Genomic DNA, 25,132 nt, shown 5'->3' with positions numbered 1-25,132 from the left:
TGTCTTCTGATAAAAAAGGGAATGTATTCGGCTTTTTTTTTTTTTAACATCTTTAGACTCAGGGTCTAATATGGTCTTGTACTCATAGAAGACACTTAATGAACAAATGCCAGTTGAACTGAATTCAAATGATCATGGGATCTAGATTTAGAGCTAGAAAAGACCTTAGATAGTATTCAGTCCAAGTCAAGTCAAACCAAGTCAATCAGCATTTATTAAGTGCCTGCTATATGCCAGGCACTGTGTTACACACTGAGAATACAAAGAAAGGCAATAACTGCTCTCAAGGACCTTACAATCTAGTAGTCTAATCCCATTATTTTACAGATGAGGAAACTGTGGCATAAGACTAAATAATTTTATTTTCTAGAAACTCTACTGCATGCTAGAAATTCCCTTCTCAAATACCTTATATTTATCCTATAAATACTTGCATGCATAAATATTATTGTTCCCTAAAGAATATAAAATTTCAGAAGGCAGAGATGGCTTAATTTAATCTTTGTATCATCCTTGCCAGCACAGTTTCTTATATTTTGTTGTTCAGTTGTTTTCAGTCATGTCCAACTCTTTGTGACCCATTTCCAGGTTTTCTTGGCAATGATACTGGAATGGTCTGCCATTCCCTTCTCCAGCTCATTTTACAAATGAGATAAACTGAGGTAAACAGGGTTAAGTGACTTGCCCAGAGTCACACAGCTGGTAAGTGCTGAGGTCTGATTTGAACTCAGGTCTTCCTGACTCCAAGTCCTGTACTCTAACCACTGTGCCTCCTATCTGCTCTAGAAAGTGCTTAAAAATGTTGACTGATCATAGTCATCCAGGTAGATCTCCCAATCAGACATGATTTAGAAGATAAAAAGGATTTGAAACAAGGTCTTAGGACTCCAGGGTCAGTGTTCTTTACATCACAATACAATACTACTGTAATTTTTAATCTAATGATCTATCTGGAAGGTTATAACAATAAAAAATTTAAATGATTTGAATTAACCACAAAGCAAAAAACAAAAATGAAAAATATCTTGTAATAAAACTGTTATACATATATATATATATATATATATATATAAATCTGCTTTTTTTTTTGGCAAAACAAACCTAGATCTCAAATTCCACATTTAATCCTATCAGTTTAAAATTTATAAGCACATTATGCTAATCAAAATAAGAACTGTCTTATTGTATTGACTTGAATAGTACTGAATAATGATCCTACAGAGAAAGATATCAAGAGTATCTTAGAAATCCTTTCAGAATTTAGTTAGGTAGGAGCTATTAAGAATAAACCACCTCAGTGTAATTACTGACAGAAGATTAAACAGGAATGTTAAATATTTGATTATACAAAAAGCTCTAGAGTTCTAGATAATCAGACTTTTTTTAAAAAAAACCAATATTTTAAATACACACATATATCCTCCTCCTAATGAACAGGCAAATAAACCCGTCAAGATCTGTGTCTCAGAAGGTTTCTCAACCAGATTTACGCAAATCTGTTTGAGACAAAAATTCCTTCATTCTTCCTTATGTCTTTTCTTTTTTCTCTCCCTCCCTCTCCTCCTCATTTCCTTCCTCTCTTCTTCTCTCTTTCTTTGTCTCTCCTTTTCTTCTTTTCCTTCTCTTCCCTTTTCTTCCACTTTTTAAAGATACCACTTTATCTACTAGGCAATGAGAAGCACTAATGTCCTTCAGCAGGGTTATGATATAACCATAGTGGTTCTTTAGGAAGCTTAATCTGAAAATAGTTTCAAAATAAGTTTGGAGGAGGAGATACTAGATACAGAGATCAAAGAGACCATTTTAATCCTCTAGGTTTGAGATGATTATGACCTCAATGAGAATGGTGACATTTTATAAGCATATTATCCTTCTTTCCTATGGTATAATCAACTTCTCAATGAGTTGTTAAGAATGACAATAATCAAGGTTAAATCAATGTGATTAAATTTTTCAAAATGATTAAGTCTACCTCATGGAAATATGCCAAAATCATACGAATATTTTTTAATAGGGGCTGGCTTTTGTCTGTGATCTCAAATGACAACCATGAATTTTAAATGGGAAAATATGAATTTAAGAAGGCTGAAAAAGTAGTAATAGTACAAGCCTCTGATAGGAAGTTTTGTTTGCAACAAATTACACCATATTACTGATTAGTTAAAAGACACAATTAGATAATCTGAGAGCCTTTGAGGTGTAGTGGATTGAGAGCCAACTTTGGAATCAAGAAAGCAGGATTTAAGCCTCATCTCTCTCATGTTACCATCTGTGTGACCCTGGATACAGTGCTGAACCTCTCAGTATCTCTAAGGAACTAAAACTATGGGTCATAGAACAAATAGCAAACTGCATTATTAGAGAGAATTTCACCATGGGAAGTTGCCTACACCAATGATATCAGAGGCAATAATAATAATAATATAACAGCTAATATGAATTTGGCTTAATTTAATTAATTTAGAATAATACTTTAAAGTTTCTAAAGTGTTTTACATATATTTTCTAATTTGATACTCAAGATGACCCTGTGAGGTTGATGAAGTTATTATCTCCATTTTACAGATGAAGGAAATTAAAACTGAAACATCAAGTGATTTGCTGAGGGTTTCAGAGATAGTAAGTGTCTGAGTCAGGATTTGAACTCAGATCTTTCTGACTCCAAATCTATCCAAGCTCTATCCCCTCTATCACCTAGTTGCCTAAATCCAGAGCTCTAGTCCGGAAAAAATATTTTAAAAAGTAAGGCTAATTGACATCTCCAGTTTAACACGATTAGTGCTCATAGAATAATCAAATGTTTGCAAAATCAGAGAATTTGAGGATTGAGAAGGACCTCAGAAGTCATATAGTCAAACTTACACTCAAAAGAAATGCCCATGACAATATATACTTTGCAAGTATTCATCCAGACTCTCCTGGAAAACCTCTATGAAGAAGAAACCCATCACTTATTGGCACAACCCATTCCATATTTGAACAATACTAATGGTAAAGATTTACTACTTGACATCAACCTAAATGCATGGCAAATTTCTGGTTGCAAATGATTTCTGGTTTTTATGATCTCCTGGTTCTGCTCTCTGGGGCCAGATACAACAAGAATAAGCCCTCATTCATGTGATATTTGAATCAGATACTTGAAGACAACTATCATGTCTCTCCTGAGTCTTCTTGTCTCCAAACTAAATGTCCCCATGCAATCAGCTGATACTCAAACGATACTGACTCAAGATCTTTCAGCATCCGGGTTGCCCTCCTATAGTATATTGTTTTGTTTATCTATGTTCTTTTTAAACTGTAGCACTGAGAACTAGACATAATGCTCTAAGTGAGATCTGACAAGGGCAGAGTAGAGAGGAACTATCAACTTCTTAACCTTGAAATCTATGCCTCTTCTAATACAGCCAAAATTGAGTTAGTTTCTTTGGGCTGCCAGACCACACTTCTGACTCTCATTGAGCTTGTAGTCCATTGAACTCCCAGATTTTTCTCAGACAAAGTGCTAACAGTACCTCTTCTATTGTATTTGTAAAGTTGGTTTTTTAAAATCAGTTTTACATTTATTTCTACTGAATTCCATCTTAACTGTTTCTTCCCAGTGCTTTATTTGGTCAGGATCTTGCTGAATCCTGAATTTGTCATCCAGTGTCTTTTCAGAATGGTGTAATGTAAATCTTACTAAACTATTGGGCCAGGAATCAGAAAGACCTGAATTCAAATTTGATGTTAGACACTTACTATGTGACCTTAAGCAAGTCATTTTACTTGGTTTGGCTTAGTTTCCTCATCTATAAAATGAGCTCAAGAAGGAAATGGCAAACCACTCCACTAATTTTGCCAAGTAAACCCCAAAAGGGGTCATGAAGAGTCAGATACAATTAACTGAAAAGACAACAACCAAACAGTCCATATGACTGTGGGCAACTTTGCATCTCTGGGCGTCAGCTTTTTTATGTATAAATATACAAGCCTAGGTAATTCAGTCATGTTTGCCAATCTCTTGATCATTCTATCTCTGCTATTTTATGGTTTTACTATATTCTGTAAGGTAACTGCTTTTCCCCCTCAACTCCTCTTGTCTTTGTTAGTCTTTTAATGACTTTTTTTTTTTTATGAATGAGGCTGGTAACACCTTCCCTAAAGACCCTGGTAATTAATGCATTTTATTCCTTATTATAGACACAAAAAACTAAGTTTTGGAACCAATATGTGTGCTTGAGGAAATTCAAAGCCCCTTGATGAGGAAATTTCAGGCTCTACCTATGAGCACCTATGTTGAATTAGATTGGTTTTTTTTCCCTTGGTGAGACCTGCTCTTAAATTTTCATAATAGAATGACAACTATGGTCAACTTACATCTTGTATTTAAAATATATGCTTCTTATTTTAGCCAACAACAGTGGGTATTTGTACTTAGAATACTTGTTAGAGAATGTATTGGCTGCAAACCGCTTTCTGGCAAAACTTCCAGATATTAGAGAGATGCATGTTAGCTACCCATATATTTTACAGTATTGAAGTTCATTTACTGAATTAAGTTAGATGAGAAGGAAGAAAAGAACCTAAACCACATCATCTCATTTATGATCTCCCACCAAGAAATGACTGGATTGAGTTTCAACTTCCTTCCAATAATAAACAGTTGAAATTATAAAGCACTTTAAGGATTCAATGATACTTTTTATATACATTATCTCATTAGACCTTCATGATAACTCTGCAAGACAGATCTACAGGCATTATGGTCACCATTTTATAGATGAAAATGAAAATTTCACAAAATGTAAGATCCTTGAAGGGAGAGACATTTTTTCCTTTATCATTAGAGCCTAGCAGAGTACTCTGTTTCATGCATGTCTGAGGTGGGATTTAAACTCTAGACTCTCATGATTATAGCTGCCATGTTCTTTTCATTATTCAATTCAACAAAAATTGTGCTTTATGAAAGGATTTGTATTTGGTATTGGGGTTCAAATACTAGAACAAAACCATTGCGACTCAAGGCATTTATATTTTACTAAAGAAAATATGGTCACAAATATGTATGATATAGGGCCGTTTAAGAAAGCAGAAAGACAATGAGACGAGTGTGAAGAAAGGCTTCCTGGAATTAATGGTATCTAAACTTCATCTCAGCTTTCACCTGATAGCTCAACAAACTATCTCCTACCTTCCTGTATTTCAAGCTGTCCCTTGTTCTCTCTCTCTCATAGGAGAGCTGATGGTCTAACTGCATGGACTGGCTTAATGGTCACGACTTCATTTTGCATAAGAAGGTAGTACCTGAATTGAAAATAAGTAGCAATAGTTTACATTAGTGTAATGGAGAAGGGATTTGATTATCTCACTCAGCTCAGTTGATATAAACACTGTATATAATCACAGATGATGAAGTTTTAATGTGTTAATGAGGCATTAATACCTTGTTATCCTCTCACCAAGTATGGGCGAGATATCAGTAGTAGAAGAACCTCCCTCCTCATCCCTTTGTGCAGAGCAGGGGAATTTCCTTTCTTCTTCACACTTAGCCATGGAATCTGGCAATCAACCATTTGCTCAGAAGGTGGCAAGATATCATTCAACAATTCAGCATTCATCAGTTAATACATCAGTACCTGTGATTTTATGTCTATATTACTGAGTGAGCCTGGTATGTTTGGGTTACCATGGAATCAAATCCCAATTTCCCCCCCAAAATAAAAAAGATACACACATTTATATTTGTATTGTGGTTTACATGTACAAATCAATGGCCACCAAGCATCCATTAACCTATCTTGGTTGGAAAATAGACCCTTTGGACAACAACGTGAAGAAGCCCAGAAAGGTAGCTTGCAGCCGGCTTGTGGAAGGCCTTAAACACAAGGCTGAGAAGATTGTGTTTTACTCTAGATGCAATAGAGAACCACTTAAATTTACTTAACAGGAAAGTAACATGGTGAGACCTATGCATTAGGATGATTAATTTAGCAGCTGTATGGAAGGTTTATTGAAATGGAAAGAGAGAGGAAGCAGGAAGACAAATCCAAAAGCTATTCCATTAGGACAAAGATGAGGGACTTTTTTTTTTTTTGCACTGAATATAGTGACTTTGCTGATGGTACACGACACAGAACTCTATACTTATCCCCCTATTATAGGAGTGCCTTGGGCAAGGACTATGAATGGGATGTGAGCTCATCAGCATAAGGAAATAGGTTAGTGATACATACCTCCCTACGAAGGAACTCCTTTTTTTGCTGGGGATGAAGATGTATGGTTTTCCACTTTATTCTTCGGAGGCATGAAAGACAACATACAGTTGCTATGATCATGCTCATTGTTATACTAGGAAATTAGCTTGACAAAATGGTCATTGAAGGCAATGCCAATGCCAGCATCAAAGGCAGATGAATAGGTATCACTGTTAAATTCAAAGGATATGACCTGGTCCTCTGTGTAGCTCAAGATGCTCTTCAAGGAGCCTCTGATGCTTTCTTCACTTCTTCACCACTTTCTTGGTGTCATTCTATTTTTCAGGTTTCTCCTGATAATAGGTCAGATTCCCAACATATACATGGAAAGTAGGAACATAAAAGGCCTGTAAGCTTCCCATTTAACTCAGGAATAACTTTACTTGTAGCCTCAGCAGCACCAGTGGAAGCAGAGATGAGATATTAGGCATCACTGTGCCCAACATGCTACAAAGTGCTAGAAAGATCATGAATGTATTTTGGGTATTGGTAATGGCACAGACTAAGGTTATGAGACTTTCACAATGGAAAAGATGTTATAAATGACCTTGATCAGGGGAATCAAAAACTTGGTGGTTCAGGAGGCATTACTGGGAACCTAAAGGCAATTATCATATTTTTCATGGTTCCCTTTTATCATAAAAGAGAGGCATTAGCAAAAGGAGTAGAGTTAATGGCATGCCTTGCTCTACCTTTCAAATGTGCTCTCACCTTTTCCATGGTGGTAAATATACCAGTGGACTTTTCTTCTTTTTGGTTCTAGCATCTTCTCACTTAATATTGATGGGATCATGCTCCTGAAGAGAGTAATGGCTTTTCAGTTAATTACTAGTTTTCCATTCTGTTTTGATAGTGTCTGATCTTGGCATGGGTAGGATCATATTGGAACATATAAACCATGTAGTTGAGGTCAATGAAGGGGTCATTGATTGACTCAACATCCATTTGGCCTGAGATAAATGCAGCTCTAGTAATCAAGTGCCAAACATGACCAAATTCATTGACTCTGACCTTTGCCATCTTGTCTCAGTGATGTAGCTGCATCAGAATATCCAGACACCAAGGTTGGGAGAAGAGCTGAGAGCAGGATGAGGGCCTTTAAATTATAATGATAGCCATATGAGTAGAAAGGAGATGTATATAAAATATGTTGTGGAGCTAGAATCCACAACATTTGGGATCTGTTAACTGATATGATCAGGGAGAGGGAAGAGGCAAGAAGGAAAAGTTATAAATTCAGTCATATGGGAGGATAGTGGTTTCTTCAAAAGAAATAGGAAAATCTGAAGAAGTTTTAGGTGAAAGATGGTAAATTTTGTTGTGACACAGTCAGTTTTAAAAGTAGCCAAATTTCCAGATGGAGTGACCCAACAGTCAGAGATGCCCCATTTAGACATTAGTTAGTCATCTGTGTAGATCCTTTTAGAGGTTGAGAGAATTGAGAGAAGTGGGGGGGGGGAGGGAGACAGAGAGAGAGAGAAGAGAGTGACAGAGAAAAGGAAAGAGAAGGAGCAGAAGGAGGAGAAAAGAGACAGAAGATGAGAGAGAGAGAGAGAGAGAGAGAGAGAGAGAGAGAGAGAGAGAGAGAGAGAGAGAGAGAGAGAGAGAGAGAGAGAGAGAATGCTTATTCTGAATGGGTTGAAGATGGGTGATGATCCAACAATGGAGACTAAGAAAGAACAGTCAGAGAGGTAGAAGAAGATCCACATAAGAGTAATGACATGAAGCCAAGGAAGAATGTGAAAGAGACTGTTTTTTAACAGTTTCAAAAGATGCAATACAGGCCAAGGAGGAGGGACACTCAGAAAGTATCAAAAGGAGCAATTGGAATAGTTTCTGTAGATTGGTTTGGTCAAAAACCAAATGACAAAGGGCTTAGAAATTAGGGATCATCCCCCTTAACTCCTTCTAATGCCTTCAGAAAGGATTAGAGAAGGATCATATGTTTGGTCAGAATTTCTGTGTTTGCCCCCCAAAAATAAATAAACACATTGACAACCTGTTACTAATATTCTTTACATAATAAATAGGAGAATAATTTACTGCTTGAGATTAGTTGAAAAAGTTTGTCTCTGTAAATGAATGAATGCATTCTGTTATGAGAAAATCAAAATTGTCACATTTTTTTCTTTTTGCCATAGCAGCCAGATCATTTAATGCCAAATCCAGTTCCTGATCATAGCAACTAATTCTATTCCAGTTCCTTTTAATGTCTACTCTGTCTCTTTTGATCATAGAGTCACAGAATCTCAGAGTTGGAAACGAGTTTATTAATTCAACTTATCATCTAATTGAGGATTCTGTTCCGCAACATCCCTGAGTTGAAGTGATCTAGTTTTGTTTTCCAGTGGTAGTGAGCTCACTCACTACCTATTCCAACACTTCTCTAAATGTAAAATTTTTAAAAAAAGGTTCATGATCATATTGGCACAAAATCTGTTTTCCTATATATTTCAGCCATGGTCGCAGTTATAATGTCTTCTTTAGGTGTTCTCTTTTTTAGGCTAAACATTCTTTCTTCCTTTAACTGTTTTCCATTAGGTAGAATTTCAAGTCTCCTTATTAGCTTGCTTAATCTTTTCTGAAATCAAACCTAATGCAATCCAGAAATAAATCCTTAAGCATCCACAATTTGCAAGGCACTGTACTAGGCACTGATAATACAAAGACAAAAAAAAAAACAAAAACGATGTGTTTTGCTAATTCCTCCCATTAAAAAGAGAAGCCCAAGAGTGAACACGTTGTTCTTTATGTGGCCTGACTAGCAAAGAGTACAATGTATTTTTATTAGAGAGTATTATTTCCCTTGTTCTGTGCACTATAAACTATGTCTCTACTGGTTTTATCCTTGGCTTACTTTCCATTACGTTTATCTTGTAAGCTGTCTCAAATCCTTTTGGAAGTTGGGAGGTATAAATCCTAAATAAATAAATAAAAATAAGCCTTTTAAATCAACTCCACACACAGATGCAGCCACTGAATTTCCAAATACAAAAAAATTAGATAAAAGCCATATGCCTGAAATGGCAGAATTCATTTGACAGACAAAGGATATGTCCCTTTATGACAATCAAAAGTCAAACAGAAAAGAGATTTACCATTAGGAGGCTAGAACATTGCCTCAGTTGAGACAGCATATCAGCAACCAACTGCTTCCACTACCTTCTTTCCATTTTAGCATCACTTTATAAAATCTGCTACAGAACTTTTAAAAACGTCTTTGTATACATGCTTAGCCAGTAATGCCATTATATATGAGGAGGATCAACTCTTAAGGTGCCACTTCTTTGTCAGAAACTTTGTTAGCAGAGGTAGAAAGGACCCTCGTAGCATTGTGCTGTATTTGGGAATGTCTAAAGGGCTCATGTCAAATGTGTCCTCAAGTCAATCAATCTATCTCTTAATCCACAAGTATTCCTTAAGCATTTATTATGTTCCAGGAACTGTACTAAGCTTTGGAGATATAAGGAACAAAATTTAAAAGTTTCTGTATTCAAGGAAATTGCATTCTAATGGGGGAAGAAAACATGGACATATATAATTACATGTATACTGGATACAAAATGGATAAATGGTTCATTCAGAAGGCAGTGGACTATTATGTAAGAGAGGAGAGTTAGGAAAGGTTTCATATAAGTGGCCCCTGAGCTATGTCTTGAAGGATTCAAAGGTAGAAGGAAGGAGTGAGTGGATTCCAGATATAAAGGATATCTATCTATCTATCTATCTATCTATCTATCTATCCATTTATCTATCCATCTATCTCTGTCTGTCTATCTATCTACATCTGTGAGACTTTGGGGAAGAAGGAGTACCTTAAGGAGATGGGATACGGGAGAAGAGTTTCAAATCAGGCAAGAGAAGAGTAAATATTCTGGAGCTTCAGTGTTGGTAGAAGCCAGCATTATTGCTAGAACCTAGTGGATTCCAAAGGAATGTGATTAAGAAGGGATGGATATCAGTCTCTTCAACTGCACTCACTCTAGGGATTAGGCCTTGAAAAGACTCAATTAGCTTCTAAAAGGGAACATTTTCAGAGATAAACTGTAGAATCTAGTCTATGTTGCCCATCTTATCTCCAAGTCACCCTAAAAGAAAGAAATCAAGTTCAGCCAGTTAAGTGAGCCTAGCATGAATTCAGGGCACCCCCATTCCCCTCCTTTACTTTCTCCCCATAAAAAGGTAAGATTTTCTTAAACTAAGAAAAAGCCCATTATTCTAAGATGTGATAAAAGTCTAAAAATACGAAAGTCATGTCTGAGGATGAATGATCTTCAGTCAAAGTATAACAAATCAATCAATATAAATGAGTAAGTATTGTATACTTTTAAAAATGGGGAGGGAGGGAGGAGAAAAGAAGGACAAAATTGAAGGAGAGAAAAAAAGGTTTGTTGAGGTATTTTGACCACATACTTGCAAATTCAGCCATCTCTCCTTTACATGACTTACACAGGTGTCAGAGGCTTGTGTATAACTTGATATAATTTGTTGTTGTTCAGTTGTTTCAGTCATGCCCAACTCTTTGTAACTCCATTTGGTGTTTTCTTGGCAAAGATACTGGAGTGGCTTGCCATTTCCTTCTTCAGCTCATTTTACAGATGAGAAAACTGAGGCAAACAAGGATCAGTTGTTTTGCCCAGGCTCACATAGCTAGTGAGTGTCTGAGGCCAGTTTTAAACTCAGGAAGATGAGTCTTCCTGCCTCCAGCCTGACACTCTATTTACTGTGACAGATGCCCTTTATAATATTATATGTTAGTTAATAAAAGCATATAGTAGTAGCATTATATAATATAACATGTATCTATTCTAATTAATATCATCAAAAGAATTATATAGTAATATAATAAAACCATATAATGAAGCTTTGTTTCCGGTATATTCCTTAGCAATGGCATCTTGGTGCATGACTTAATCTAACAATAAGAATATCTGACATTTGTATAACGTTTTAAGGTTTTATGAAACACATTATATACGTTATCTCATTTGTTCTTCTTAACATTTCTATGAGGTTCTATAGCTATTATCATTCCCATTTTACATATGAAACACTTGAGCTTCAGAGGGTTTAAATAACTTGGTGACCACAAAGTTAGTAAACATTGGAGGCAGAATTGAGACTTAGCTGTCTGACAACGTCAAGCCCAGTGTGCTTTGCACTACACCTACCATTTCATACTCTGAGGTTAAATCCTGCTTCAATTACTAGCTGTGTGACCTTGGACAAGTCCCTAAACCTCTCTGTCTTACTTTCCTCCTCATCCCCTAAAATTAGGGGTTTGGAGTCAATGATCTCTAAGGTGCTCTTAAGTTTTAATTGTATGATCCAATGGGACTTTGTACCTCCCTGATAGAAATCAAATGTGCAGTTTCATAAAGATTTCCTATGATTTGGTTCACATAAATGGCTCAATGTGTTCAATATATGTGAAGATTTTGAACTCTGATTCATTTAGTGAATATTTTTTTTTTTGGTGGGGAGAGCATCTCTTTTAATTTATTTAGTATTTAATTTTTCCCCAAGTTACATGCAAAAAGAGATTTGCAACATTTGTTTCCAAAACGTTGAGTTCCAAATTCTCTCCCTTCCTTCTTCTCTCCCACCATCCATTTAGAAAACAAGTAACTTGATGTAGGTTATACATGTGCAGTCATGCAAAACATTTCCATAATAGCCATGTTATGAAAGAAAACAGACCACAAAGAGATAATGTAAAAAAAAAAAAAGTATGCTTCAATCTATACTCAGATGCCATCAGTTCTTTTTCTGGGGATAGATAGCATTTTTTATCATGGTCCTTCAGAGTTGTCTTGGATTCTTGTATTGCTGAGAATAGCCAAATCATCCTGAGCTGATCATCTTACAATATTGCTGTTATTTTGTACAAAGTACATTTCACTTTGCATCCACGTCATGTAAATCTTTCTAGGTTTTTCTGAGAGCATCCTGCCCATCATTTCTTATGACACAATAGTATTGCATCATAATCACATACCACAATTTGTTTAGCTATTCCTCAATTGATAGAGATCTCTTCAATTTTTTAATTCTTTGCCACCAGAAAAGAGCTGTTATATTTTTATACACATATGTCCTTTTCCTTTGTTTGCCATTTTCTAATAAATTTTCCCTTTTTATTAATTAATTTATTTTTAGTTTTCAACATTCATTTCCATAAGATTTTGAGTTCCAAATTTTCTCCCCATCTTTCCCCTCCCCCAACCCCAAGATGTTGTGCATTCTGATTACCCCTTCTCCCAGTCTGCCTTCCCTTCTATCACTTATCCTGCATCCTTTCTCTTATCCTCTTCTATTTTCATGTAGGGCAAGACAGATTTCTATAACCCATTGCCTGTATATCTTTGTTCTCAGTTGCATGTAAAAACAATTAATAACTTTCATTTTTAAAACTTTGAGTTCCAAATTCTCTCCTTTCCTCCCTCCCCATCCACTCTCACTGAGAAGGCAAGCAATTAGATACAGGTAATACATATGTAGCCATGCAAAACACTTCCATAATAGTCATGTTGTGAAAGACTAATTATATTTCCCTCCAATCTATCCTGCCTCTATTTATTCTATTCTCTCCTTTGACGCTGTCCTCCTCAAAAGTGTTTGCTTGATTACCCCTTCTCCCAATCTTCTCTCCCTTTTATCATCCCTGCCCTCCCCCTTATCTCCTTCCCCTTCCACTTTCCTGTAGGGTAAGTCAGATTTCCATACCCAATAGAGCATGTATATTATTCTCTCCTCAAAGCAAATCTAAAGAGAGTAAGGTTCACTCTTTCCCTCTCACTTCCCTCTTCTTCCCCTTCACTCTAAAAGCTTTTACTTGCCATTTCTATGTGAGATAATTTGCCCCAGTCTGCCACTCCCTTTCTCATTCTCCCAATACATTCATCTCTCACCCTTTAATTTTATTTTTTTAAATAACATCCCTTAGTATTCAACTCACCCTGTACCCTCTGTCTATATAGTTTCATGAGTTACAAATATCATCTTTTCATGTAGGCATGTAAAAACTCAACTTTAATAAGTCCCTTATGATTTCTCTTTCCTGTTTACCTTTTCACACTTCTCTTGAGTTTTGTATTTGAAAGACTCAGGTATGATCTTTCCATCAAGAATCCAAGAAAGTCCTCTATTTCATTGAAAATTCATTTTTTCCCCTGAAGGATTATACTCAGTTTTGCTGGATGGATGATGCTTGGCTTTAATCTTAGCTCCTCTGATCTCTGGAATACCATATTTCAAGCCCTTTGATCCCTTAATGTAGAAGCTGCTAAATCTTGTGTTATCGTGATAGTGTTTTCACAATACTTGAATTGTTTCTTTCTGGCTGTTTCTAATATTTTCTCCTCAACCTGGGAACTCTGGAATTTGTCCATAATATTCTTGGGAATTTTGATTTGGGGATCTCTTTCAGGAGGTGATTGGTGGATTCTTTCAATTTCCATTTTATCCTCTGGTTCTAGAACATCAGGGCAGTTTTCCTTGATAATTTTTTGAAAGATGATTTTTAGGCTCTTTTTTTGATCATGGCTTTCAGGTAAACCAATAATTTTTAAATTATCTCTCCTGGGTCTATTTTCCTGCTCAATTCTTTTTCCAATTTCACATTCTCTCCTATTTTTTTCATTCTTTTGTTTTTGCTTTTTAATTTCTTGATTTCTCATAGGGTCATTAGCTTTCATGTGCTCAATTCTAATTCTTAAGGAATTATTTTCTTCAGTGAGCTTTTGGACCTCTTTTGTCATGTCAGTTAGTCTATTTTAAGGTGTTCTTTATTTCAGTATTTTGAGGAGGAGGTCTCCTTTAGCAAGCTTTTGACTTGTTTTTCATGATTTTCTTGTATCATTCTCATTTCTCTTTCCAATTTTTCCTCTATTTCTCTTACTTGATTTTCAGAGTTCTTCTATGGCCTGAGACCAATTTATGTTTTTCTAAGCTTTGGATGTAGGAGCTTTGACTTTGTTGTCTTCTTCTGGTTGTATGTTTTGATCTTCTTTGTCACCAAAGTAAGATTCTATAGTCTCAGTTTTTTTTATGCTGTTTGTTCATTTTCCTAGTCAATTACTGGTCTTTTCAACTATTTGTTGTGGTAGGACTCTGCTTCCACCATGGAGGGTGACAAGCATTAGGGGATTTGTGCAGCTGTTTTCAGAGATGCTTCTAGGGACCTGTAAATTTTCAGTTCTTCCAAGGTGGTATGATCTAAGGAGAGGTGGTTACTCCTCTTCTGGTCTGTGGTCTGGTTTGTGAGTGACCACAAGCACTCTTTTCTGCCTTGGAACTGTAAGGAAGATTCCTTCTACAGCCTGCCACAAGTTTTGCCACAAAAGCACTACTCCTTGCCCCAGGACTGCCACCCAGGACTGTGACCCAGATCCAAGCAGGGCAAAGCAATAGAATCCTGCTTCAGAGCCAGCAAAAAGATCCCTGCAATCCTCTCTGATCAGGCACTCAATGCTCCCACCATCCTTGGACTGAGATCTCTGGAAGAAGTGACTGCTGCTGATGTCACCATCCAGGTACGGGGGCTGGACCTTGTTCCTCTCTCATCCAGGTCTGACAGATCTTTCCTAGTGACCTTCTAAGTTATCTTTGGTTTTGTGGGTTGAGAAGTCTGGAAACTGCCACAGTTACCAGTAATTCAGTTCCCTGAGACCTACTCCAGGTTTGCTGGTTCCCAGTCTGTGCCAGTGTGGTACATTGAACTGTACTCCTCTCCCAGTCTGGTGGCACAGACATTTCCTGTCAACCTTCAAGGTTGTCTTGGGCTGGAAATTTGTTTTACTCTGTAATTTTGTGGTTTCTGCTACACTAGATTTTGTTTAGAATCATTTTTACAGGTATTGCAGGGGTTTGGGGGAGAGTTCAAGCAAGTCCTTGCTTTTAATCAGTCATCTTGGCTCCACCCCCAATGAATATTTTCTTTACTGACTTACTAAAGAAGAGCTTCATGGCATTAATTTCGATGACTTTGTAGGCTATGTCTCTGCCTGTTTCAATTTCAAGTAACATAGGTGTCTTGGAAATGAAACACAATCCAGTAAGAAGAGTACTCACTCTGAAGTTGGAGAACTCAGGTTCTAAGCCCATCTCTGACATGTACCACCTGTGTGATTTCAGGCAGGCCTCCTAACCTTCCTTACCCTTGGTTTCTGTACTGTTAGCATGATGAGGTTGGACTAAAAGGTCTCTAAGGACTTTCTCAGTTCTAGATCTATGATCCTAAGTCACTTAGGTATCAATAATTCCTGAAATATTTCTTTCTGCTTGAAAGAGTTCTTAATGTTCCTAATTTACCTCAGGGTTGTTACGTTAATACTCAGAAAGTCTGATTTTATGTATGATTTTTTAAAATGCAGTTCCATTAACTGAAATTTAATCCACTTTGAATCACTTCAAAATCCAATTGTGCTCATCACTATCTGACAGAATCAAATTATTTCCTATGGAAATAGTGGGGATTTGTTATAGAGTAAAAAGTATTCAAGCAACTGTAAGTTTGAAGAGTATTTGAAAAATCCTTTATTCCTCTACTCCTTTAATCAACCACTCTTCTGTTAGCAGTCACCCTTTGAAGCAAATTTAAGGTGATTCAATTAGTTTCCTAGTTATAGTTGGAGTCCACAGAGAGTGTGTCTGCATGTTTGCACATATGTGTGTGAATATTAGAAAGAGAAAAGCTAAAAATACTGAGAACATTAAAAAGCTCCTGAACTTAATTGACTTTACACAGCTCTGCCTCACATAAATCCAAGTACCCACAAGTTAAGACATCATTGCTCTTGTGATGTTATTGGTCCTTGTTGAGAAGGAAGGACCACCACCACCACCCACCACCATCACCAACAACAGCAAAGATGAATTGTACCTCTCTACTATGGCTCTGGACACAGTTACTTCATCCCTCTGAAACACTGTTCCCTCATACATGCAGTAAGGAGACAGAATTTAAGCTCTACCATTTGTTCAGCTCCAATATTGTATTTTCCTGTGCTCTAGAATTCAGTATTCTTAACTTGTGTAAGTGAACATTTTTTAGATAGATTAAAAAATCTAGATATAGACAAAGAGATGAAAGATAGGTAGATAAGTGTATTTTAATACACTGATTTCCTTTGTAAGTCTAGGTATTTTAGTAAATGCATTTTAAAACATTATTCTGAGAATTAGTTTTACGAGAATTCCAAAGGCAACTCCTGATGCAAGAAAAAGGTAAAGAAACTTGATATGATGACTTACTCCCATCATCCTTGCTAGAAGGGAATTTGAGTCTAGTGGATTTCTGGAGCTTTAGAGTTCTAAGATGAAGTGGAATATGCCATTTGGAATATGCCAGCTAAATCTGGGGTTAATATTATGGGTCCCCAGGAGTAGCATGGTGGTGGTGGAAAAAAATGAAGTGTCTAAGGATGAGTGAACCAGCCCAGGTTATGAACTGAGTAAATTAATGTTCCTTTGTAGTGGAATTGGGTCCATTAATAACCTCTGCATTTCTAGCCTAGGTGAATCTAAAAAAACAAAAGGAAGAAAAAGAAAAAAGGTAAAGAACTACTTAGGCACATCACTCTTTGTGAAAGCCTCCCTTCCCCTGTTCTAACCCATCATTCACATAGCCACCAAGTGATTTTCTTAAGAGTAAATCTGATCATGTCACACAGAGAAACAAACAAATAAATAGATAAAAAAATATATAGTAAAGCCAAAAACTCCAAGGTTTTTTCTGTTGCCTCTAGGATCAAATATAACCTCCCCTAATTGACATTAAAATATCTTCACAATCTGGCCCCTTCCTACCTTTCAAGTATCTTTACACATTATTTACCCTCCTCCTCTGGGATCCAATCATACTCCGAGTTCTACTCTCTGTTCTGCAAGCATGACTTTCCATTTTTCATTTCCAAGCACTGTCTGTCTCCTTTTCCTTTAATGCATTCCTTTCTGTAGCAGCAAGCACTCCAACATACACAGGAGGGCCTGCTGTATAGGTTCTTAGATCTGCTTTTCTAAAAGGAAGGCAACTTTTGAGGTGTCAACAATCTATTTTAATCAAGTGTGTATATATATATATATATATATATATATATATATATATATATATATATATATATATATATATATATATATATATATATATCATTCAGTTATTTCAGGGGGAAAAGTCAGCAACTTTAACTTCAGGAAAATGCAAACAGAAATTACAAGCATAAATTACAAACAAAAAGACCGACAGGGCTTCCAACTGTCTGACCATAGACAATACATGCATCATTACCAGAGAGAGAAGCATCAGCATCTGAGTGTTCAAAGCTGGGGAGTTCCTTAGAGGCTACGCAGAGTCTCATCTGGCACTCAAAGCTTCCTCCAAAGTAGAAGCCCCAAAGTAAAACCTCACCTCAGAGTACACGTGCACTTTTCAGAGCAGGAGGGCATGACCCTGGTGCCCCAGAGCCTCACTAGAAATTAACAAAAGTTATCTGAAGCCTATTAATGGTTTAGGGAATAACTCTTTCCCTCACCCACCATTAACCTTACATTAACATTACGCTTCCTCAGCTGTCTTTTAGGAATTTCTAATTCCTTCAGGAGTCAGATCAAGTACTACATTCTACTTGAAACTTTTCCTTCTCTCCCTTGCTGAGAGGAACTTTGTTCCCCAAACTATTTTGTTTTCATTACGTATATAATAATATGTGTTCACATTGCCCCCACATTAGAACACGTTATTTGAGGGCAGAATTTATTTGATTTATTTCTTTGGATATCCAGAGTTTATGCCAAACAAAAATATATTTAAGATGATATGATTCAAATAATAAAGCATCAATACAACCAAAATTGTAACAAACGCATACACACAAAGCTAGACAAGACGTTTTGCTGGTATTGTTTGTTGGTTTTTCATGTTAAAATGTTTTCCTTGGTTTCTATAAGAACTTGTTGAAATAGTAGATAGATTGGAGAGAGAAAGAAGACATCTTTTACCATTCTCAATAAGAGGAGATTTCTGGACCAAACAAGAGATAGAGATGATCATAAAGGAGGAAAAATGATATTTTTTATTACTTAAAATTGAAAATGATTTCCAGATACCAAATAAATGTGATTAGTTCTAGAAGGGTAAGTTAATGGGGAAAAATCCTTGAGGCACATTTTTCCTGATAAATGATGAATAATCTTTAAAGTGTATTATTATATGCAAATATATATATATGTACACATGTGATATATGTTCTTTATATATGTATGTAATGGTATGCATGCACATGCACATATATATACAAATTACACATACAAACATACATACATACATAACAAACTACATGTGTGTATATATGTGAACAAAAACCATTCCTCATGGGGTAAATGTTCAAAGGATATGGAGAGACAGTTCTAAAAAGAAGAAAGATATCAACAAATACGTAAAAAGCATGTTCCAAATCCCTAAAAGTTCAGAAGACAATTCAGGAAAGCAATGCAATGTTAAACTTAAATACTTAAAATATGCATAAATAAAAAATACTATATTGTATATAATAGAATTCTCTTCTTTAAATTCTTTATATATATAAATCTTCATGTCTGCTGTTCGTCAAGTCTTTAATACAATTATAATTTAATTTTTAAAAATGAACTTGGTTGTATCTTAACAGATAAGAAATGTGTGATAGTCACATTAGAATAAGTTGTATATAATAGCTATTACCTCAACCATTAGGGTAAAAGGCAAAATCAGCATTAAATCAGAAGAAAAATACAAAAATGACTAGGCATTACATAGAATTACAGTGTCTCCAACTGAAGGTATACTAATGAGCTACTGATACTGAAAATAGAACTAGATAAAGGAAAAGGTTTTGATTTTAATTATTAGCCATGTAAAAAAATGATCTGTGATTGGTTTAAAGCACTTGCTGCAACAAGAAGTCCAAAGGGGCCCAGAAAACACCTCTGCCTGGTGCCTAAGACCACTCGCCTCTTTCCTCTGACCAACAAACTAATCTGGTTACAGTTAATTATCTGATTTCAAACTACTAGCTTAACCTTTGACTTTGCTCTCTGTTTCAATATTTGTCCATAGTCTAACTAAAAATGATCCATTTGGTTCCTGAATGTCTGGTATCACCATGCTACCAGCTTAAAGGCAAATTTATTCTGCTTCTCTATCTACCCCTTCCCAATTCTTTCAGTCCAAATGGTTCCTCACCTGTCTTCACACTCACACTTCACATTATTGTCCAGATACTGGTACAACCTTAGACTGAATCTGTACTAAGCAGAAGAGTGAAAAAATTAGGGGTGGGGGGGAAGGTACAAAATCGAAAAGTACAACTAGGGTTGTAGTGACCACATTTACCACCTCAATAAAAATAAATGCCATATAAATCCAGCCCTCTAAGGACTAGAAGGTAAATGTGCTCCTTTCTGCTGATCTAGTTAAAAAAAAAATACACACACACACATACATATATATGTGTTTTTGAAGGTGATGAAGATCGTATATTAAGGGATTCTTCAACACCTTCTCCTTATTAAAGTTTTATATCAGAAAAATAAAAGAACATAACTTCCAAGCAGGATTTTGATAAAACTCTCTTAGTACAACAGATCCAATTCTATTATTAAGAGGCTATCAAACCAGAAAAATAAGATATAGAATGACTACAGGAATGTCAATGAAAGGAATATTATAAGGAAACACATCTCCCTGAATAACTGTAGTAACTAATCTTCTTGGAGAACAGAAAATGAAATAAACTTCCCTCTTTTAGGCAGAGGCAGGGAGCTGTGGAGCAATGGATTGTCTCATATTCTGGTCATATCAAAGATTTTTTTTAAAATTTGTTTTTCTTTGTTTCAGAGTAGAATATTGTTTTTGTTTCTATGTGGGGCTACGAGTGGGTATGGAGCGAGGTAGAGGTTAACTGTGTTCAGAAATGACTGTGATAGAGAAACAAAAGATATCAACAAAAGAGTTTCTAAATGGTATACATACACACTTTAGAGACAGGAACTGACCTCTGATTTCACTGACATAGGATGCTTCGGATAGGGAAACTCCACCATTACAAGTAGGTATCTTCATACAAATTATAATCTTAAAGAGCTACCTAGAATACTGGGAGATTAAATATGTGTTTGTGTGTGTGCATGTGTATACATATATATGTGTGTGTGTGTGTTTATGCATACATATGTATATATGTAAATGCTACTATTATATATATGTAATTTCTCATCCTGCCTTTCTATACATTATATATGTAGAAACCTATACATAAATAATTATGCACATATACATACAAATATATATTACAAAGAGAAAGGCATTATGATATCAATATAAATAGGTTCTTTTATTATATATGTATGTGTGTATATATATAGCTTATATTATATGTACATGTATAAAATTTATCATATCACCAATGAAAGAATTTCCCAATAAAACTTTTAAAAAATATATTTAGCTGGTGTTGGAGTGTTTCATTTCATCTTAGACACTCATGTCTTATTTTCTGAGATGATTCTCACATAAACCTTTTTGGGGTGTTATTGAATGACTTTATAGACTTTTCACTTTGAATTGGAAGGCAACAATTCTCTTTTCATGTTGGTGGTAACACCCTTCCACTAATCAGGAACATTTGTGGTCAAATGCTTCTTCTTTCAAAAGTTATATGTGGGGAGGAGGGTGGGAAAAGCATGATAGAAATGATGGATGTTGCTTGTCTGTGTCTACAAAAGAGCAAAAAAAAAAAAAAGGTTTGAGACAAAACAAACCAGTATACACAGATATGGGAGACTATGCAGTCGACATACGTATTCACAAGGTGTAAGATCCCAAGAGCCTAATTAAAGAGGGGTTTTACCACCAAATATTTGAAAGGAGTGGTTGGCACCCAGCTCAGAAGGACAAGTCTACAATATCAGTCAATAACACTCTAAAAGAATTATATAAGATCATATCGGAAGGTGACATGAACCCGTAAGATGAACAAAAGCACCCTGACTCTAAGCAAACATGTTTGGAGAAAAATGTTTCTTTGGGAAATTCTTTCATTTATGATGCAATAAACTTCACACCTTTTGATCAAGGTTAATATTCTTAAACCATAGAGCTGAAGTAGTTCTTGCTATAACAAGAAATAACAATATCCTTTGGACCATATCCTTAGGGAAAATAACCTATTCTAGTTAAAATTTCTTAGCTTTCAATATCTTACATATATTTTCAACATGATAAACTAATCAGAATAGATTTTCGGTGTCTTGATAAAAATGCTATTTTAATAATTACAAGTTGGACACCATTAATAGCAAAATTTTAAAAACTCTTTACTTTCCAGTCTACTCAGAGCAAGCCAACAAAGAACCAATTGAATAGTTTGGATTACGTCATAGGATTTTAGAGTCAGAGGTAAAAAGGACATTGGATGCCATCCAGCAGATCCTCTTTCATTTTATAAATGTGGAAATGGAGTTAAGTGACTCTAACAGCAGTAACAAGTTAAGTGACTTGCTTAGGGTCACAACAGTCCCTACAAGCAGCAAGTATCTTAAGCAAAAATGCCAAGCCATCATAGAGATAAATCTCTCTTTTCTTAGATATTCCTTCATTAGAATTGAGCAAAAGATTGGAAAGAGGAAATTGGACCATGTTATGCACGGAGAAATGCTCTCCTCTTTGCACAAAGCAAACATAAGTTATGAAGTCTGTGCTTCACCTCATTTTCTTCCTACATTCTGATGTTTTCTTTAAATCTTAAAATCTTAATGTACTGACCTGTGTATAAAATGATTTTAAAAACAAAGGTGACACCTTTTAAAGATTCTGCTTTTTTTAATGCATTCTCATAACTGGATATCTCTGAATCAAGGTAAAGGAGGCAGTTTAGAATGAGTTTTGAATTTGGAGATAGAGAACCTGAATTCAAATTCTACTTATATTGCTCCCTATCTGTGTGAGTTTGGGAAAGCCATAAATGACTATCTTTTGCCTATCTTTGCATCCTTGGTGCTTAGCACAATTCCCAGCAAATATTAGGAACTTAAAAATGCTTATTGACTATATATTTACCTTTCCTGGGCTCCAGTTTCTCTATTTGTAAAATGAGAAGGTTATGAAAGATGATCTCTAAATTTCTCTCTGGGCAACACAGTGGATAGAGCACCAGATCTGGAGTCAGGGAAGATCTGAGTTCAAATTTGACCTTAGATATTTATTAGCTGTGTGACCCTTGCCAAGTCACTTAATTCTGTTTGCCTCAGTTTCCTCATCTGTAAAATGACATGGAGAAGGATGTGGCAAATCACTCATGAAAAGTTGGACCAGACTAAAAAATAAGTTTCTTTCTAGATCAAAATCTGTGCTCAAAGATGTGCCAGACCAATGTGTCTCTTGACTTCTCATCACCACAAATGGGGTACATAGTGGATGCTCAGTACCTTAGAGATCATTTAGTTGTACCTTTCATTTTATGGATGAGGGAACTAAGGCTTAAAGGGTTAAGTAAGATGTCTGAGGTAGTAAAGATCAGAGGTGGGATCTCAACACTGTATTCTAGAGTCAGTGGTTTTGAATTGGGAACCAACACATTTGTGTTTTTTTTAGTTATGCTACTCACTAGATATGTGAGCTTAGGAAAATCACTTGACCTGAGACAATGCAGAATAATGCAAATAACATTGATTTTCAACTCAGAAAATTGTTTTTGATTCCTTAGTAGTTAAATGATCTAGGGCAGGGGAGCGGAACCTGTGGCCTCATGGCCACATGTGGCCCTCTAGTTCCTCAAGTGCATCCCTCTGACTGAATCCAAACTTCATAGAACAAATGACTGCAGGTTTTCCACCCCTGATCTAAAGGTAAACTGAATTCCATAGGACAAACCACTTAACCTCTTTGAGACCATGCCCTCATTTATGAAATGGTAATAACAACACTTACATTATTCACTTTATGGGGGTAGTATGAGAAAAACTCTCTGTATATAGCAATGATACATATAGAAATGAGATAATTATAACCCTTTTGATCCACATTTTTTAAAATTCGTGAAATCAAGAGGTTAGATTCAGCATTCTCCTGAGTTCATTAAATTTCTAACATTTTTGCTTCTACAAGATCAACTCTAGATGGAGGTTGAACTGTGTGTGATGAATGGGCATGTCACCATGGTTTGCCCAGTTGAGCTAATGAGCCAAAAATTGTATTTAAAAATTAGGATTAGTAGGAAGCTTTCTGATTAGAAGTATGGTGCTGATCCCCAAATATCCTTATGAGCATGGATAGCAATAATTTCTCTTTTCTTTTCCAGATATAACACTTTTACTTCTGTGGAAGCATATTGTTCAGGATGAGTTCCTAATTTCTCTTGTGCTACCTTCCACATCATTGGCTGTGGTGGCCAATCAATGAGGTAGAATTCTCAGAGCTATAAGTAGGATTTTTTTTTTCCACTGAGAGAAAAACAGTTGAATGGGTTTGAGGTGGAATCCATCAGAACAGAGAACAATCTGATTGCAGAAGAAGAAGAGGAGTCCTGTCCTTAAACCTCATAGGAACTGAAGAGGAAAATGGATTTCATGATAGCAGTAAAAGGAGATGGGACTGTAAGGGTGGCAGTTAGAGAAGGAGTATCATGGAAAAGCAGAGGACAGAAAGGCAAAGTGTGCGTATGGCATTCACTGTAGAAAGGATATATGTCTCTTTCCACCCCCAGTATTCCAGCACCCTGAGACAAAGTGCTGCTTGCCTCACGCTAGTGACAGTTTGGGGAATTCATGACTACTACAGATCAGTTTCTTGCTATTTACAGACATGACATGCCACTTTTCTGACAGATACTTATCTCCCTGAATTTTCCCATCATGGAATTTCATGTCATTTTTCATTCTCTATCAGACAGATAAAGGTAGGTCCCTAAAAACTATTTAAATAAGGTAGTTTATATAGTTAACATGAATGAACATGGTTTCAAAGAATTACTTCAACACAGAATCCCTCCATTGCAGTATTTCTCAAGGTATTAAAGAAAGCATGAATCTTAAAAATACCAAAGGATCTTTTCACATTTAATTTGCAATTGTTAGGTGGCACAATAATGTTTCAGAGACATGAAGCTTCAAACAGCAGGGAAATCTAATGAGCGTATTCGAAAGGTCCCTGAGCTACAATGAGGAGCACAAATAGAAAATATATCCATACAGTATGTAGCATAGAGGAGAGCAGCAATTACCAGCTAAAACCAGAAAATTGAAAGTTTTTTTTTTAAGAGTGATCTTTTTACATTCACCCAAACCTCAATTCATATCATTTGAGACTGTATAAATACTTCAACAGATTTTTTTATTACAATGTATCACAATGAATAGAGGTAGCCACACTATTTATTTATTTACTTAGTAAGAAGTATTTATATTCCCAATTTTATTTCATGAATATAAAAAGCAAAGATCAATCTTTTAAGTAATTTATTTTCTATTACTCTATGTTTTCATTTGTACTCTATGTCTTCAGTGCCCATGATGCCCAAAAAAGCAAGGAATATAATACATAATAACCAATAAATTACTCACACCATAATAGCATTTAACACACTCTTAAATATGTGAGCATGTATATATATATATATATATATATATATATATATATATATGTGTGTGTGTACATATATATATATATATATACACACAATTTAATTTTCCTTTACAATCCCATTCATCAGCTAAGACCTGAAAGATTAAAGCTACATCTTAAAAATAAAGGATTCATGATTGAGAATGATGTTATTCTGAGAAGACTGTGAAGGGAATGGAAATCTTGGAATTCTTAACAGAAATTCTCAAGCACATCTTTACTAACTTGAGGTTTTGTGGAT

The 25,132-nt window shown here is 35.7% G+C and overlaps 1 protein-coding gene across 5 annotated transcripts in view; it reads right to left on the bottom strand.

The window, feature by feature from the left end:
* Window positions 1-25,132, bottom strand: part of RIMS1 (regulating synaptic membrane exocytosis 1) — a 717,070-nt gene that overhangs the window by 465,818 nt on the left and 226,120 nt on the right. The window contains exon 1 of one of the 5 annotated variants that reach the window (XM_072642590.1): window positions 5,174-5,285. The exons of the other annotated variants lie outside the window; for them this stretch is intronic. The gene's annotated coding sequence lies outside the window, so the exon portion shown is untranslated. Of the gene's footprint in view, window positions 1-5,173; window positions 5,286-25,132 lie in introns of those variants that run through there. 5 annotated transcript variants of the gene reach the window in all.

This window comes from Notamacropus eugenii, chromosome 2 (genome assembly GCF_028372415.1).
Source record: "Notamacropus eugenii isolate mMacEug1 chromosome 2, mMacEug1.pri_v2, whole genome shotgun sequence".
Classification (NCBI taxonomy): domain Eukaryota; kingdom Metazoa; phylum Chordata; class Mammalia; order Diprotodontia; family Macropodidae; genus Notamacropus; species Notamacropus eugenii.
Note: the sequence above shows the minus strand (reverse complement) of the source record. Positions and strands in the feature narration are given on the sequence as shown.